The sequence below is a fragment of the Myodes glareolus genome, chromosome 14, assembly GCF_982192425.1.
Source record: "Myodes glareolus chromosome 14, mMyoGla1.1, whole genome shotgun sequence".
Taxonomy (NCBI): domain Eukaryota; kingdom Metazoa; phylum Chordata; class Mammalia; order Rodentia; family Cricetidae; genus Myodes; species Myodes glareolus.
In genome coordinates this window covers 61,009,991-61,024,909 of record NC_142039.1, presented here as the reverse complement: position 1 = coordinate 61,024,909, position 14,919 = coordinate 61,009,991, and the positions used below count along the sequence as shown (strand labels likewise).

General features: G+C 46.8%; 1 long non-coding RNA gene across 1 annotated transcript; it reads left to right on the top strand.

The window, feature by feature from the left end:
- Positions 1 to 728: 728 nt before the first annotated feature.
- On the top strand, positions 729 to 2,161 carry LOC146892061 (uncharacterized). The gene is made up of 2 exons (XR_015004972.2): positions 729 to 958; positions 1,733 to 2,161. It is a non-coding gene; the product is annotated as an uncharacterized LOC146892061 (long non-coding RNA).
- The last annotated feature ends 12,758 nt before the right edge of the window (positions 2,162 to 14,919 follow it).

Here is a 14,919-nt window from a genome sequence, read left to right as displayed (position 1 = left end):
AAGTTCATCATTGCCGAGAGAAACACAGCCAGTGAAGTCGAATCACCTCATTTATTTTCTTTTATTAAATTTTTCTTTTTACATTTATTTCATTTATTGATGTGTATGTGTGTGCTTGTGCTTCTCTGTGCGCGCGCGCGCGTGTGTGTGTGTGTGTGTGTGTGTGTGTGTGTTTGCGCGCGCGCACATGCCTGTGTCTCACAGTGCTGGTGTTGAGTCAGGGGACGTCTGGCAGGAGTTGGTTTTCTCCTCCCACTGCGTCAGGGCCAGGGATGGAACTCAGATCATCAGGCTTGGCAGCAAGTGCCCACGAGGGCTGAGGCATCTTACTGGTCCCGCACTCCAGTTTATACTCCCTGACTGGGAACTGGGACTGGCGGAAGAACATCACAGACACCCCAACACTCGTTTGAGGATCTCGGAAGCACTGATGTTTGGGGCCAGCTCGTGGCATTGCCTGCGCTCGCTGTGTCCATGCTGTTGTTGGGCCTGGGTGCAGTTGCTCTTTCTTGTATGTGGGCATCACCTGCCCCTCTTGGGCAAAGGCCCTGTGCTTTCTGCTTCGGCAGCGAGCATGGAGGAGGCCTGTGCCCCTTAGCAGCTCTGTTTCAGCGAGCCAGCGTTTTCCCCTGATGGCTTCGCTGGAGCCCTGCATCTGTTGAACCTCACCGGGATGTGGTGAGGGCTAATTAGATAAAGCCTGGAAAGCACTCTGCGCTCCTCGGAGATGGGCTCTCTGCATGCATTATTAATAGTGATGGGGCACAGTGTTCCCAAACAACGGATGGTGCCTACTTAAACCCCCGGGGTAGGGTCAGGAAGGGCAGTGGGGGGCTAGAGAGCAGAGGGGCCTGTAGCCCTGCAGTGTGTGGCTTGGGTGCTGAGACCAAGGACAGGAACTGCCATTAAAGGTGAAACACAAGATGTCTCCTCAACAGGCTGTGCTAACGTGAACAAGGTAAGGGGGGCAAAGGGCAGTTCCTGTTAAACCGGTCTGTGGGAGCCCTGGAGGGAATCTGTCAACCTGGGTCCCAGCCAGGTTGTCCTTCCCTCGGGGTTATTTCCAATCAGGGGACCGTGCCAGCTCCCGGGGCCACTGCTGGAGCTGGCTAGCATTCCCCGGAGATTTCTCCCAACCCAGTTTTCTGAGGGAGGGGGGAAGTGACCTTGATTTGTCCCCTCCCCTGTGCAAAGGTTGTGCGGGAAGTCTGGCCTGCAGATTCTAGTAGCACAGGGTTGGTTATTAAAGGAGAGAGCTGGGGGTGGTCTGACGTCAGTGGCCAGGAATGTCTGCGCATTACAGGGGTCAACTGTAGAACTCGAACTCGGTTCCTGCTCACCGCACAGGGGTGGGGGCCCACAAGGGTGGTTCAGCAGCTGTGTGTCACCTAATGAGGTCTGTTGCATTGAATGCGTGTGTCACACCCCATCTATGATTCATGTTGAAGATCTAACCCTTTGTCCTACTTCCCTTTCTATTGGTGTGATAAAATACACCCCCCCCCTCGAGACAGGGTTTCTCTGTGTAGTTTTGGAGCCTGTCCTGGAACTCACTCTGTAGACCAGACTGGCCTCGAACTCAGAGAGATCCGCCTGCCTCTGCCTCCCAAGTGCTGGGATTAAAGGCCAGTGCCACCACCACCTGGCCTGTGATAAAATATCTTGACAAAAACACCTTAGATAGAGAAAGTATTTATTTGGTTTCAATTCTAGGTTACATTTGTCATTTCAGATAAGTGAAACCGACAACCACTTGAAGCAGCTGGTCACATGACGTCTGTGGTCAAGAGCAAAGAGAGAAATATATGTGTACACGCTTGCTGTTCAGCTTGCTTTCTCCTCCTGTCCTGGCTGGCTTTATGTCAATTTGACACAAACTAGAGTCATCTGAAAGGAGGGAGCCTCAGTTGAGAAAATGCCTCCGTATGTTATCGCTATAAGGCATTTTCATAATTAGTGATTGGTCAGGGAGGGCATTGTTGGTGGTGGCATCCTTGGGTTAGTGGTCCTGGACTCTATAAGAAAGCAGCTGAGCAAGCCACGGGGAGCAAGTTAGTAAGCAGCACCCCTCCATGACCTCTGCAACAGCTCTGCCTCCAGGATCCTGCCCTGCTTGAGTTCCTGTCCTGAAGACTGCCCGAATAAACCCTTTCCTCCCCTACTTGCTTTTTTGTCATGGTGTTTCATCGCAGCAATAGAAACCTTAAGACATCTCTCTTATATATTCTAGGACCCAAGCCCAATGAACGCATCTTGCCCACATTCATTATCTCAATTAAGATCCCCCCCCCACATGTCCATAGACCAACTGTATCCAGATGATTCCTTCCTGAGATTCTCTTCAGGTGATTCTAGGGTGTGTCAGATTAACATTTAAATTAACATTTAAAACTAACTACTATACCCTCAAAGCGATGGTATTTGGAGATGGGGCCTCAAGGGGAATAAGTAGGTTTAGGTGAGATGTGGAGGTTTGAAAGAAAATGGCCCCCAAAGGAAATGGCACTATTAGGAGGTGTGGCCTTGTTGGAATGGGTGCAACCTTCTTGGAGGAAGTGTGTCACTTGTGGAGGTGGGCTTTGAGGTCTCATATATGTTCAAACCACGCCCAACGTCTCAGACCACTTCCTGTTGTCTGTGGGTCAAGATGTAAGGACCCTCAGCTCCTCCGGCGCTGTGTCTGTTTGCATTTTACTATGCTTCCGACCATGATGATAACAGATTATTTCCTTGTAAGAGCTGCTGTGGTCATGGTGTCTCTTCACAACAACAGAAAACATCACTAAGACATGGAAGTCATGAATGTAGGGCCTTCCTGCTGGGATTGGCACTCAATAAGCAGATACATGTCTCTGATACATGAGGACACTGTGAGCTGGTGGCTTCCAATTGTTCAGAGGGAGTTCCCTCACCTGAGTCAGAAGGTTCTGCCACCTTGGTCTTGGGCGCCTAACCTCCAGAACCATGAAAAATTAAATTTCTATAACTTAAGTCACCTATTCTGATACAGATTGAGCACCAGTAACCCAAAAATCTCAAATCTGAAATGATCCAAAATCTGCAGCTTTTAAAGTACTACATGATAGTTCCACACTGCGACACTTGTTTCATGTATTAGTCTATATAAATAAATACATACATATACATATATACATACACACACACACACACATATATATATATATAATTATACTGAGGCTGTGTTGTAAGTTGTATGCTAAACATGAATGAATTTTATGTTTAGACATAGGTCTCCTCTTCAAGATATTTCATTGTATCTATCTAAATATTCCAAGGCTTACTTGGGAGCAAATGGCTTTAATCCCAATACTCAAGGGACAGAGTAGACAGATCTCTGTGAGGTCTACTCTGAGGCTAGCCTGGTCTACATAGCAAGTTCTAGGCCAGCCAGCACTACATGGTGAGATCTTAACTAAATAAAAGAAATACAAGACAAGGAATGAAAAAAAAATTACGTTTCAAAATTTGAAGAAAGAAGAACTTTAAAATACTTGTGGTCCCAAATGTTTTATTTCATTTTATTATTTTTTTATTTTATGTGTATGAATGTCTTACTTTCATGTTTGTCAGTATGTGTGCTAGGTGCTTGCCTGGTATCCTCAGAGACCGGAAGTGGGTGTTGGATCCTCTGATACTAGAGTTACAGATGGTTCTTAGCCACCATGTGTTTTTTGGAATTTAACCTGAGTCCTCTGTAAGAGCAGACAATGATCTTACAGCCCCCAAATATTTGAAAGATTATTTATTTTATAAAACTTTGTGTGTTGTGTGTTGGTCTATGTGTTTGTGCGTGTATGTGTGTGCAGGTGACCATGGGAGTCCCAGGGGGCCCTTGAATCTCTTGGCACTAGAGCTACAGATACTCGTGAACCTCTCCCCAATGTGAGTGCTGGAATCTAAACTCTGCCCGTCTGATAGAGCAGTAGATAAATAAATGCTCCCGTCTGCTGAGCCGTCTGTGTCTCTCTAGCCTGGTCTCAAATACTTTAGGTAAGAATGCCTGACCTGCGCTGTTGTGATGACAGCCCAAGCAGATATAGCAATCTCCTGACACTAGAGGTTGACATAGCATGTGTCTTTTGGTGGTGGTGGTGGTGGTGGTGGGGGTTGGGCAAGGTAGTTGTTGTTATTAGTTAAAATGGAATCATATTGGATAGACTAGGGTGCACCCTTAACCTGATGTGATTGGTGTCTTTTCAAGAGAAAGACTTGGAGAGAGACAAAAGCAGGGGAAGAAAATATGGGAGCACAGGCAGAAAGCTAAGTGACCACGGAGGCCAGGGTGGGTAATGTGATCCTCTTTCAAAGGCCACGAAGGAGTGGTGGCAACATCAGTTGTTAAGAGAAAGGCATGGGGTTGGCGTAGAGCTTAGTGCAAGGTCCTGTGTTCAAACTCTAGTGCTAAAGGAAAAAGAAGACAGAAAGGAAAACAGAAAATCAAAGGGCATGGTTTAGACTCTCTCGCATCATGCTGCGTTTTGGTACTTTGGGGCGACTGCCCTAGGCAATTAATACTCTAGGGTGTTAGGGGTTTCGTCTGTCCTCTGAAGCTGACTACAAACACCTCCTTTGCTGTAGAGAGCCAACGAACCCCAGTAACCTTAGCTCTCTTTGTTTCTGTTTGGGCCAGGCTGTGCCCTTGAACTCTCAGGCTCTCCCATTGAGGCCAGGCCTTCTGCTGCCAAGATCTAACACAGAAATGTTCAAAGATACAAAAGAGCTTAGAAACCCAGAGGCTTGGGGTGAGTGGGCAGTGGTGAAGCAACGCCGCCTTCCTGTTTGGAGAGCCTTTCTGAATATCCTAAGTTTCAAGTCTGTCTTTCTCCTCGTGAATCATTCGGTGACAGTTTTATTAGAGGACACCCGAACTCATCAAAGGTCAGGCTCATAAATTACCCCGGGAAACACAAGTTTAGTATGCATTAGTAACAAAAAATCCCCATGAGTTAGGTGATCTGATGGAGACAGTATTGAGACATCTTTGCTGGACCTGTCACTGCCTCGCGGGGGTAGGACATTTGAGAGCTACCAGTCCCCCCAACCCCATTCCCTACGATAATTCCAGATCACAGGGCCTCCGATAAGTAACTTCTAGGTGCATAAACTGTAGCTTCTGTTTGTCATGTGTATGAACAAGCCCAATAAAATATATCATGTTACCAGAGCCCGCTGTACTCTGTTATTTAAACTAGTAATTAGGAGTCTTAACGCTGGCTTTCCTACAGCTGCCTAACCACCACCATCCCCTTCCTGGTTCTGGGTGGAGGAGAAACTTGGGTAAAGTTGGCCACAGGCACCGGGCAAGATCTTAGGTTAGATTACTGTCTTTCAGAACATGCCGAAAACTCAGGTGACCTGGAGAGCCGAATCAACACCTAGGAGGCCTATTCTGTGTTATACGCTGACACTTTACCTCCGGGGAATGGTGCTCTTTCCTCTGCTTTATAGCAGTGAATCCCATCATGGGGTCCCACCCCTATGACCTCATCTAACCGGAATAGCCTAAAGGCCCCACCTCCAAACACGGTTGACACCTGAATGCGAGGATGGAGTTTTCAGGACATGAACCTTAGGGGGTCATATCTGAGCCATAGCAAGTGTGCACCGTTAGCATGGAGAGCTTCTACCTACGTTTCCTTATCGATCCTTGTGAACCCAATTCAGGACCATGGAACAACTTGCCGAATTCACCCAGCTGGCAGCCTCAGCTGAGATCTGAAGCTAAGCCAGCTTCATCTCAAAGGTCTGAGCGTGTGCTAAGCCCCGTCCAAATTAGCCTGCGATCACTGGTAGAGGGCCAACTAACGAAAACTCTGAGGAGGGAGGCCTTGATCCCAGTGGGGAAGATTCAGGGACCAATATAAGAAGCGAGTGGGTCTTTCAGAGGCAGGGAGACAAGGGAAGGGATTCTGAACTAAGAGGAAAGCATCGTAGTGCTCTCGAGGGGGTGACATCTAGCATGACCGTGACCTAGCAGCTCTAAGGAACGTGGTGGAGCAACGAGGCTTACAATGGTCATACTGAATGCTGCCCAAGGGGACCTGGATTCATTCTGTTCAGCTAGGAGCAAGGATGAGAGGAGCTCTGCCTTGGGGGCGGGGGTGGGATTGGAGGAAGAGACCTCTCTGGGAAGGTGGCTCTGGGAAGTAGGGCAGTAGATGTATTCAGAGTCGGGGTGAGACTTGACCTGAGAAATATGGTGTAGGGGCTCATGGAGTGACAACATGTGATTGCTGGGCACAAACCAGAGCAGTGGGAGTCATATAGAGGGACAGGATAAAAAAAAAAGTGGTTATAAAAACTGTTTGAAGAGTTAGCAAGATGGCTCAGCTAAAGGCGTTCGCACCATGCCTGACTACCTCAGTCCCACAGTTTCGTTTGTTCTACATGGTAGAGACACCAGACCCCTGACTCTACATGTACCTACACACATACATGTGCTCTCTCTATCTCTCTCACACACACATACACACACTAAATAAAATGCTTAATCCTTGGACATTTTCAACTTCTTTTATTTCCCCCCCAAGACACAGGGTTTCACTGTGTAGCCCTGACTGTCCTGGAACTAGCTCTGGAGAACAGACTGGCCTGGAACTCACAGAGACCCGTCTGCCTCTACCTCTCGAGTGCTAGGATTAAAGGTGTGTGCCACCACTGCCCAACTCGACTTCTTTATATAGTCATTCTTCTAAAGATATTTAATAAGAACCAGTGAACACCGAGGAAATATTTGATCTGAGAACCTGACGGTCAGTTTTTGAGTGGAGCATTTCAATTGCTGGTCTCCAGATCTCTTTCTGATTTCAAAACATGCAAGTGTACAGACTTTCATTGTAAATAAGCAATACAATTAAAATAGTTTATCCACAATAAAGTCTGGGAAATGAAACATGTATCTTCCCCCGGGTTCACTGATTATGATAAACTCTTCCAATTCACCTTGCACTAGTGAAAACAACCAGCAGTTGTGTGTCAGCCAGGCTGTTTTCAATTTCAGCATCTCACGGCGATTTAAATAATAAATCCAATCTATTGGCTTGCTTCTACAGGAAGGCTTCTTATGGCTTAGGAACACTGCTCAGGAGTCCGTTTACTTGATGATCTCGCTGATGTCTGTACCTCTGCTCATCCCAGGCTCAGCTCACCTTGGAGTCACAAGGTCATTGTGTTGTGGCCTTCCCTGCTCCTACCAGCTCATAAAGGTGTCCCTCAGAGAGCCAGGAACTCCTTTCCCACAGGTTCTGATGGCATCTTAGTGCTCCACAGGGGACGAGAGATGGCTCAGTTGGTAAAGTACTTGCTATGCAAGCGTGAGGACCCGAGTTTGGGTCTGTGCTACGCATACATGTTCACACACATAAAAGCTGGGTGTGGTGACAGAACCGGTAAACCCAGAGCAGAGATAGGAGGGTCCTTGGGATGCGCTGTCCAGCCAGTTTAGCTAAATCTGTGAGCTCCAGGTCCTAGTGAGAGATCCTGTCTTCAAATATTAGGTGGGCTGGGAGTGGCGGTGCACGCCTTTAATCTCAGGACTTGGGAAGCAGAAGCAGATGGGGCTCTGTAAATTTAAGGCTAGTCTGGTCTATATGGTGAGTTCAAGGACAGCTTGGGCTACAGAGAGAGAGAGAGAGAGAGAGAGAGAGAGAGAGAGAGAGAGATCCTGTCTCAAAAGCTAAACAGAAACAAAACATCAAAAATTAAAAATAGAAGGTGGGATGTGACTGAGAAAGGTACCCAATGTTGCCCTCTGGTCTTACATGCACACACACACACACACACACTCACACATATGCACGTGCACACATGTACTCTCACTCATGACCATGCACAGCCCCATCCCCACCCCTATAAAAGCTGAATCAATCTCCTTCCGAGGAAGGTTAGGCAGATTGGCTTGCCCTACTGCATGCACTTTACTCTTGAGGTTGGTACCCAACAGCTATGAGATGGGACCACAGGACAGGGATGGGGAATTGATATTGGTTGTGGAATCCACAAAATCTGACTGCCCCTTAATTGGTAGCTATTCCTCACAGCCTTTCCTGAAACACTATGTGGTGATCTAGAGATGGCAACAGAAGAGGGGAATGGAGAGAGAGAGAGAGAGAGAGAGAGAGAGAGAGAGAGAGGAATAATCAGAGGCAGATGCGGGTGACTGGGACTGAATAACAACAGCAAACTTCCCAACAGCCTGAAGTGTCTGTGGGTAGACATGAAATGTCATCCTCAGAAGGCTGGTTGAGCCACCCCACCTTCCACACCCTCGCTCTCCTAGAGCTATAGGGCATTCCTCCAAGTCTCTCCAATCTCCTTTCTCTCATTCTCTTTCTCCTCAGAGTTTACATTTAGTCAATCCAGGCCTGGAACTCATGGGAATCCTCTGCTTTAGTGCTAGGATTGCAGGCATGTATGAGACACCCAGCTGGGTATGAGCTTCGCTCACATTTACCTGAAGCACAAGCCTTGGGTCACTCCCTCTCTATTCGATGAGAAATGGATCTTCCCTGACACCTTCTTGAGAAAGACGGTGGGTGTTCAGTCTTCAACAGCGAGTGGGCTGGCCCTGACTCTCCTTTAACTGGCTCCACGGCACCCCTGCAAACAAATCTCAGGGAACCCACAAGTGTTTTGTTCTTCGGTTACTCATTCAGCTCACTCACCCACTCATATTTCAAGTGCGTATCGAGTGCTTACCACTCGCCCAGGCATTGCTCTGCACACTGGGTTGACAAAGCAAGCAGAAGCCTTGCTGAGTGTGGTGGCTCACGCCTGCACCTGGTGGAGTGGGAGGTGGTGCCGACGTGAACCCGAGGGGTTGGAGGCTGGTCTGGGCTACACAGTGAGAAACCCTATCTCAAAATAATTTCAAACAGAAAACAAATCTCAAAGTTATCGTCACTGGGAACTTTCATAATAGTAGAGGATGAAGTATGGAATATATTTATATAATTAGTTAAGTAATGCTATGAAGGAAAACAAAACAGAAAATATTCATTTTTCCTATGGTGCACATCCATAATCCCAGCATGGAGGGAATGGAAACAGGAGGATCGTTGGTAGTTCATTGCCATTTCAGCTTCATAGTGAGTCAAAGGCCTGACTGGGAAACTTGAGAACTGGTATATTTAAAAATGTCAGAGTTCAGCCTCAATGGGATTTGTATGTTCCAGGCTAGGGGGCGTATGGATTAGGAATTTTAGGCAGAAGAGACGCAGAATAGAACCGGGAAGGTAATCTAGTGGATACTGACTTTGCCCGTGTTTCTTTTCCATATGCTTATATACCCCAATCTAAAAGGCAGGGTAGAAGGCAAAGTCTGCTTTAATGTGATATAGAGAACAAACAGAGTGATTATCTGCCTCAGTACTTGAAGCATCAAGCAACTGTATCCTTAGTTAAGTATTCTGTCGTTTAGACAGGACATATAACGACCATACCTTAGACCTAGCATCCTGTAGGCATCAGGATACTCCTTGGGTCAACCCTCCTGTCATCTCCTTGGAGGAGTAGGAATAGGTTTGAATTCTCTGATCTTTGGTCAAAGTGGAGCAGATCCACCTCTGTTGGCCATCTTGGTACCCAAAACACCAAGTAACCACACCCTAGATCAAGATATCTTGTTTGTAGTCACACCTCAAATCAGAGCTCCTGTCAATAACCTTGAGAGAGCAAGAGTAGGTTTAAACTCTCTGACCCTCAGTCAAGGTGGAGCGGACCCACTTCTGTGGGCCCCCACAAACAAACAAACAAACAAACAAACCAAATCCAAGCGAAACTGACCAACTAACTAGGAAAAGAAAAAGAAAAGGAAAACAGATTCAAATTGGGGAGGAGGTGGGGGAAGCTGTTACTCTCCTCAGGGCCACGAGGCGAGTGAACACCTACTGAGGTAGAAGTCCCAGGTGCGCCACTGTGTTCAGGCACAGAGGAATCCCCGCGTGAGCTGATCAGTACACATGCGATTGGGTAGACCGAGGGCAGAGGCTCTATCACCTCTTTGCAGAGTAGCAGGCTTGTGTAGTTCAGCCCTCTCTAGGCACGGCCTTTGGTCTCTGGAAGGAAGAAAGAGGTATCATCGAAATACAATGTTCCAGGGGTCGGGGCTTCTGCTCAGTGCTAGAGTGCTTGCCTAACAAGCGAAAGGCCTGGGCTTCTCTCTGTAGTTCTCAGGCTTGAATGGGGGCAGGGAAGCCATTCTAGCTGTGTGTACTCTTCCAGGTCTATAATCCCAGCACTTGGGAGGCTGAGGCAGGAGGACCAGGAACTCCTCCCTCAGATCATATAACATTCCCCATCCCAGGCAATTCCAGGTGAGAATACTAGCTCGCTTCCAACTCCTTTGCACATTTATAGTTTCATGAATGGAGAGGTGTCCCTGGGGCCATTTGCCTATTGGCACATTACCCCTGCCCCCAGGCCCAGACCATCATGTCCTTTGGATGTGGACTGGCAAGAGAAGACCCCTTGGAGACAGGGGATCAAAGCATCAGTTTGACCTATGCATTCTTTGACCTGCTTGTTTAGGTGATGATTAAGTTGAATGAGTTGTCACTGGAAATATGTGCTTTGTGCATTTCAGAGATAAGTATTATTTTTTTTATTGCTAATTAGGGTTGGACTCACACACATTTGTCATGTTGCTATGTCATATTCATTTGTCCTTTTCGACCCAATGGCCTTAATTAATCTTCCTCTGTACACTCTGTTACAGTCTGGCTGTAACTCAAGCTGCTGGGATAATGGAATCTTTCCTTAGGAAACCTTAGATTTGAAAGCGAAAGCCAGAGTGAGTTTTGTTCGGAAGCACTAAATATGGGTAAATCCAGGAACTATTTTCACCATAGCGATCATTATTTTTATTTATTATTATTATTATTTTGACTCTTTTAAAACAGGGTTGCTGACAGAGGTTTTCTGTCCCACTAGATCTCACATCTGTTTAGTCCCAAATAAACACACAGAGGCCTACATTAATTATAAACTGATTGGTATAGTAGCTCAGGCTTCTTATTAACTCTTATAACCTATTTTAGCCCATAATATTTGTCTGTGTTAGCCACATGGCTTGGTACCTTTTTCCGTGAGGCAGTCACATCTTGCTTGCCCTATGTCTGGCTTCCTCACAGCACAGGGTCTGTGTACATGGTGGTACATGCCTTTAAGCCAAGCACTTGAGAGGTAGTGGCAGACAGATCTCTATGAGTTCAAAGCTAGCCTGGACTACAGAGACCCTGCCTCAAAAACAAAAGGAAACCAAGCAAAACAAAACAAAAAGCAGCAAAATAGGGTCTCAGGTAGCACAAACTGACTTCAAATTCTCTATATAGCCAAGATTGGCCTTGAATACCGGATCCTTCCAACTCCCTAAATTGTTGGGTTTGTAGATGTACGTCATCACGCCCGGCTCACAGTGAACTTCAGAAATAGGGAAACAGGGGGAATATCCGCATTCATACTTCCTATTTCTCTTTTCTTTAAGATAGTGTTTTGCTATGTAGTTCAAGCTGTCCTAGAACTCACTCTATAGCCCAGACAAGCCTCAGACTTCTGCCTCAGCCTCCTGAGTGCTGGGATTACAAGCATGAGTAACCAGGCTAGCTCCTATTCACGCTTCCTTTTAGTCTTTGCTAACGTGTGTGTTGGTGCCACAGAGTATATGTGGTCAGAGGACAACCGAGGGAGTTGGTTCTTGACCTAAGTCAGATCCTTAGGCGTGGGGGCAAGCCTGCTCAGCCATCTAAGTGGCCCCTGCTCATGTTTTCTGTCATTTGCTGCTGGTGCCATTTTCTCCATAAAAATGTTTCTGAATCTATCCTGTTTCCACAAAGACAGAACAGCTCTGTGCTTCTGGTGTCTACCGGAGACCTCCACCTAGGGATCAGTGATTGGTTTTTCATGGCCGTACTGCTCTTGTTAGCGCTTCTACCTCTCTTCACCGCAGGAGTTAGGGACTCCCCCTGACTTAGCTGCGTGCTCTCAGCCCTGAGCGTCTGGCCTTGCACACAGGTGCTTCTTGTGAAACGGCATGAAGACCTCATTCTTAAACACGAAATGAACTACTTAACCGATTTTTAAATCAGATCCCATCGGACCCCAGCGTTCTAAGAAAAGCCTGATTTATTATAAACTCAGCCTGGGTAAGATGTTATTGCTGATTTTGCTTTTCCCTCAAGAGTGAGAATAGATGATCATAGTTCAATTTTATATTTAGGCTCCTTTTCCAGCATGGAGACTGTGCCCAGACCTTTGTGCACGCCGGGTAAGTACTTTATAACCATAGCATCATTTTAATAGCAGAATTCATCTGAAATACTAGAGCCCTCTGATTAAAATAATTCAGTGATTGCCTTCATAAACGAAGGTGGAGAGCATATGTATGTTTGTGTGGGGGCCCCGGTTCCTCAGTCCAGATGTGGAGATAAAAAACAGCGTGATGGAGCTGCTTCTCTCTTTCCACCATGCAGGTGCCAGGCATCAAACTTATGTCACCAGGCTTGGCAGCAGGTGCCTTTACCCACTGAGCCATTTTGCCAACCTCTTTTCATTTTTCGAGGCAGTGCCTACGTAGACCAGCCTGGCTTTGAACTTACAGCCTCACCCTCCTGTGTCCTGGATTATTGGCAGCCATCATCACCCTCAACCACTCAACAGTTCTGTAGGCCCCAGATGTAGGAGGAGCATGCAAGGCCACTCTAGTAGGTGGAGATTCCAAATCCTTTGAGTCTTCACTTCAGATGGGTCGAAGAGGGAAGATAGCCCGGGAAAGGGACAAATTAGGTCAAGATTCAACCTTTTGTTTCTGGCTGACTTTTCTTGTTTCAGTTGTCTGTGTCTGGTTATTTCTGACAAAGAGCTTTCAGTGATTATAACCAGGTTAAACTCTCAAATGAGCTCAAGCTAAGAGTAAATACAGCCTCAGGGAATACCCTCATTAAAAACACCTGCAGAGCTGAACGAGGCCACGTGACTGTAATGCACGGCTGTAATCCTAGCACCCAGGAGGCTGAGGCAGGGGGATTGAAGTTTCGAGGTCATCTTGGGCTATATAATCCATTTAAGGTCAGCCTGAGCTTTATAGAGAGACCCTACCGATCCAAAAGGCTAAAAAGTAAACGAAAATAAACAGAGCTAAAAACACCTGCAGTAAGATTGCAGCAACTTGTAGCCCATGGCAGCCTTGCATCTAAAATCCCTGGGGCCACATGGGTTTCAGAACGTGACCTACCATCCCTATTAGGGGTCTCTTGCAGTGTTGTGCAAGTGTCTTACTATTTCTTCAGCCAAGGGCTAGCCAGGCCAGGGAATGAGATAAAGTCTGTAAAAGGCGTCTGTCAGTTCAGGTCAGGCCAAGCCTCGACACCCAGTGAGTTATGCAATACCTTGTAGTTTGGGGAGCGTCTTGAATTTCAGAATTGTGGATGAGGGGTATTAGACGGATACTCTTCTGTTTCCTCGCTGGCTCCTTTCGGCCTGTTTTCAACCTGCAGTCCACAATTGCCATCGTTAGGAGCTTTATGTCACGGTCCCCAGATGCCTCTCAGAATGAGAGAGTTGAGTTTTCAGTCTGAAAAACTTGCCTTCGCATGTTAATAATAAAAGTGGATTTATGGAAGTCTGGCAGGTGGTTTGTAGATTTTTTGCAAATTCCAAGATCATTTCGCATTCTGGAGACCAAGGGGAATGGGGAAAATTCGTCCAGTGTGGCTGCCCACGCTCAGAAAGGGCAGACAGGGGACAGGACGGCTGTCAGCTGTGGTACAGGCTTTATTTCTGGAGGAAGTGTTTTTATCTGGGTGGTACAGGGGTGAGATTACAAGAGTCAGGGTTCTAGTCTCAGGCGATGAAAAATTTTGAGCAGAGACTAATGTGATCTACACAAAAACGATCTGCTTACTGTTCTGAGCTTACCCACCTCTTCCAGGGCTGAGCTCTGTCCCAGGCTGGGGATAAGGCTCCGAGGTAGAATTCTTACCTAGCATCAGGAAGGCTGTGGGTCCGTCCTTAGCTGTAAGCGTTGGCTCTTTCCTTTCCTTTTTGTTCTTCACCTGAACTGTGCTTCCCAGGCTCTTTTTGGCTACACCCTATTCCTCTTTCAGGACCCATTGCAGACGCCGCTTGGAAGCCACATCCTGCCTTCCCTGGGGACTGTTCACTGTGAGCCCCCCACAAACCTTTGTAGGCACCCAGAAGCTCCTCCAACATTTCAAGGCAAGCTTGACCAGGGCAGGCACTGAGTTCTTTTTCTTCTCTCTCAGTGCTGGGGCTGGAATCCAAGGCCTTGCCCCTATAGACACATCCCCTACCGCTTCACGACACTCACAGCTTCCCTTGTTTTCCCTGGACTGTGACACAGGTCGTAAGGAGTCTAAGTCTCAGCCGGCTTAGCTTAATGTCAGAGCCTCTTGCCTAGCATGTGCAAAGCCCTGGGTTATATCCTCAGCACTACCACTACCACACACACATACACACACACGTGTGCACACTTGTGCACACTTGTGCACATGCAGCTATTAAGCAACTGTTAGTTAAATATAAATAATGTTTAATCATCTTCTTCCATTTCTTCATATTTTCTTAGGACCCTTTGTTACTATTATTTATTTAGAGAGTTTCCTATAGCCCAGGCTGGCCTCCAATTTGTTTTACAGCCAATGCTGACCTTGACTTTCTGATCCCCCTGCCTCTTCCTGTCAGTTGCTGAGATAATAGATGTGTACTTCACACCTGCTTTTCTGTGGGCTGGCGATTGTACCCGGTGGCTTTATGCATACCACTCAAGGACTGTACCCATGGTTTCATTTTAACTCTTCTCTTTTTGTGGTGCTAGGGATTGAACTTAAGACCTTGCAGTAAATAGTGTTAATAGTCACACACACCATCACTCAGACACATCCT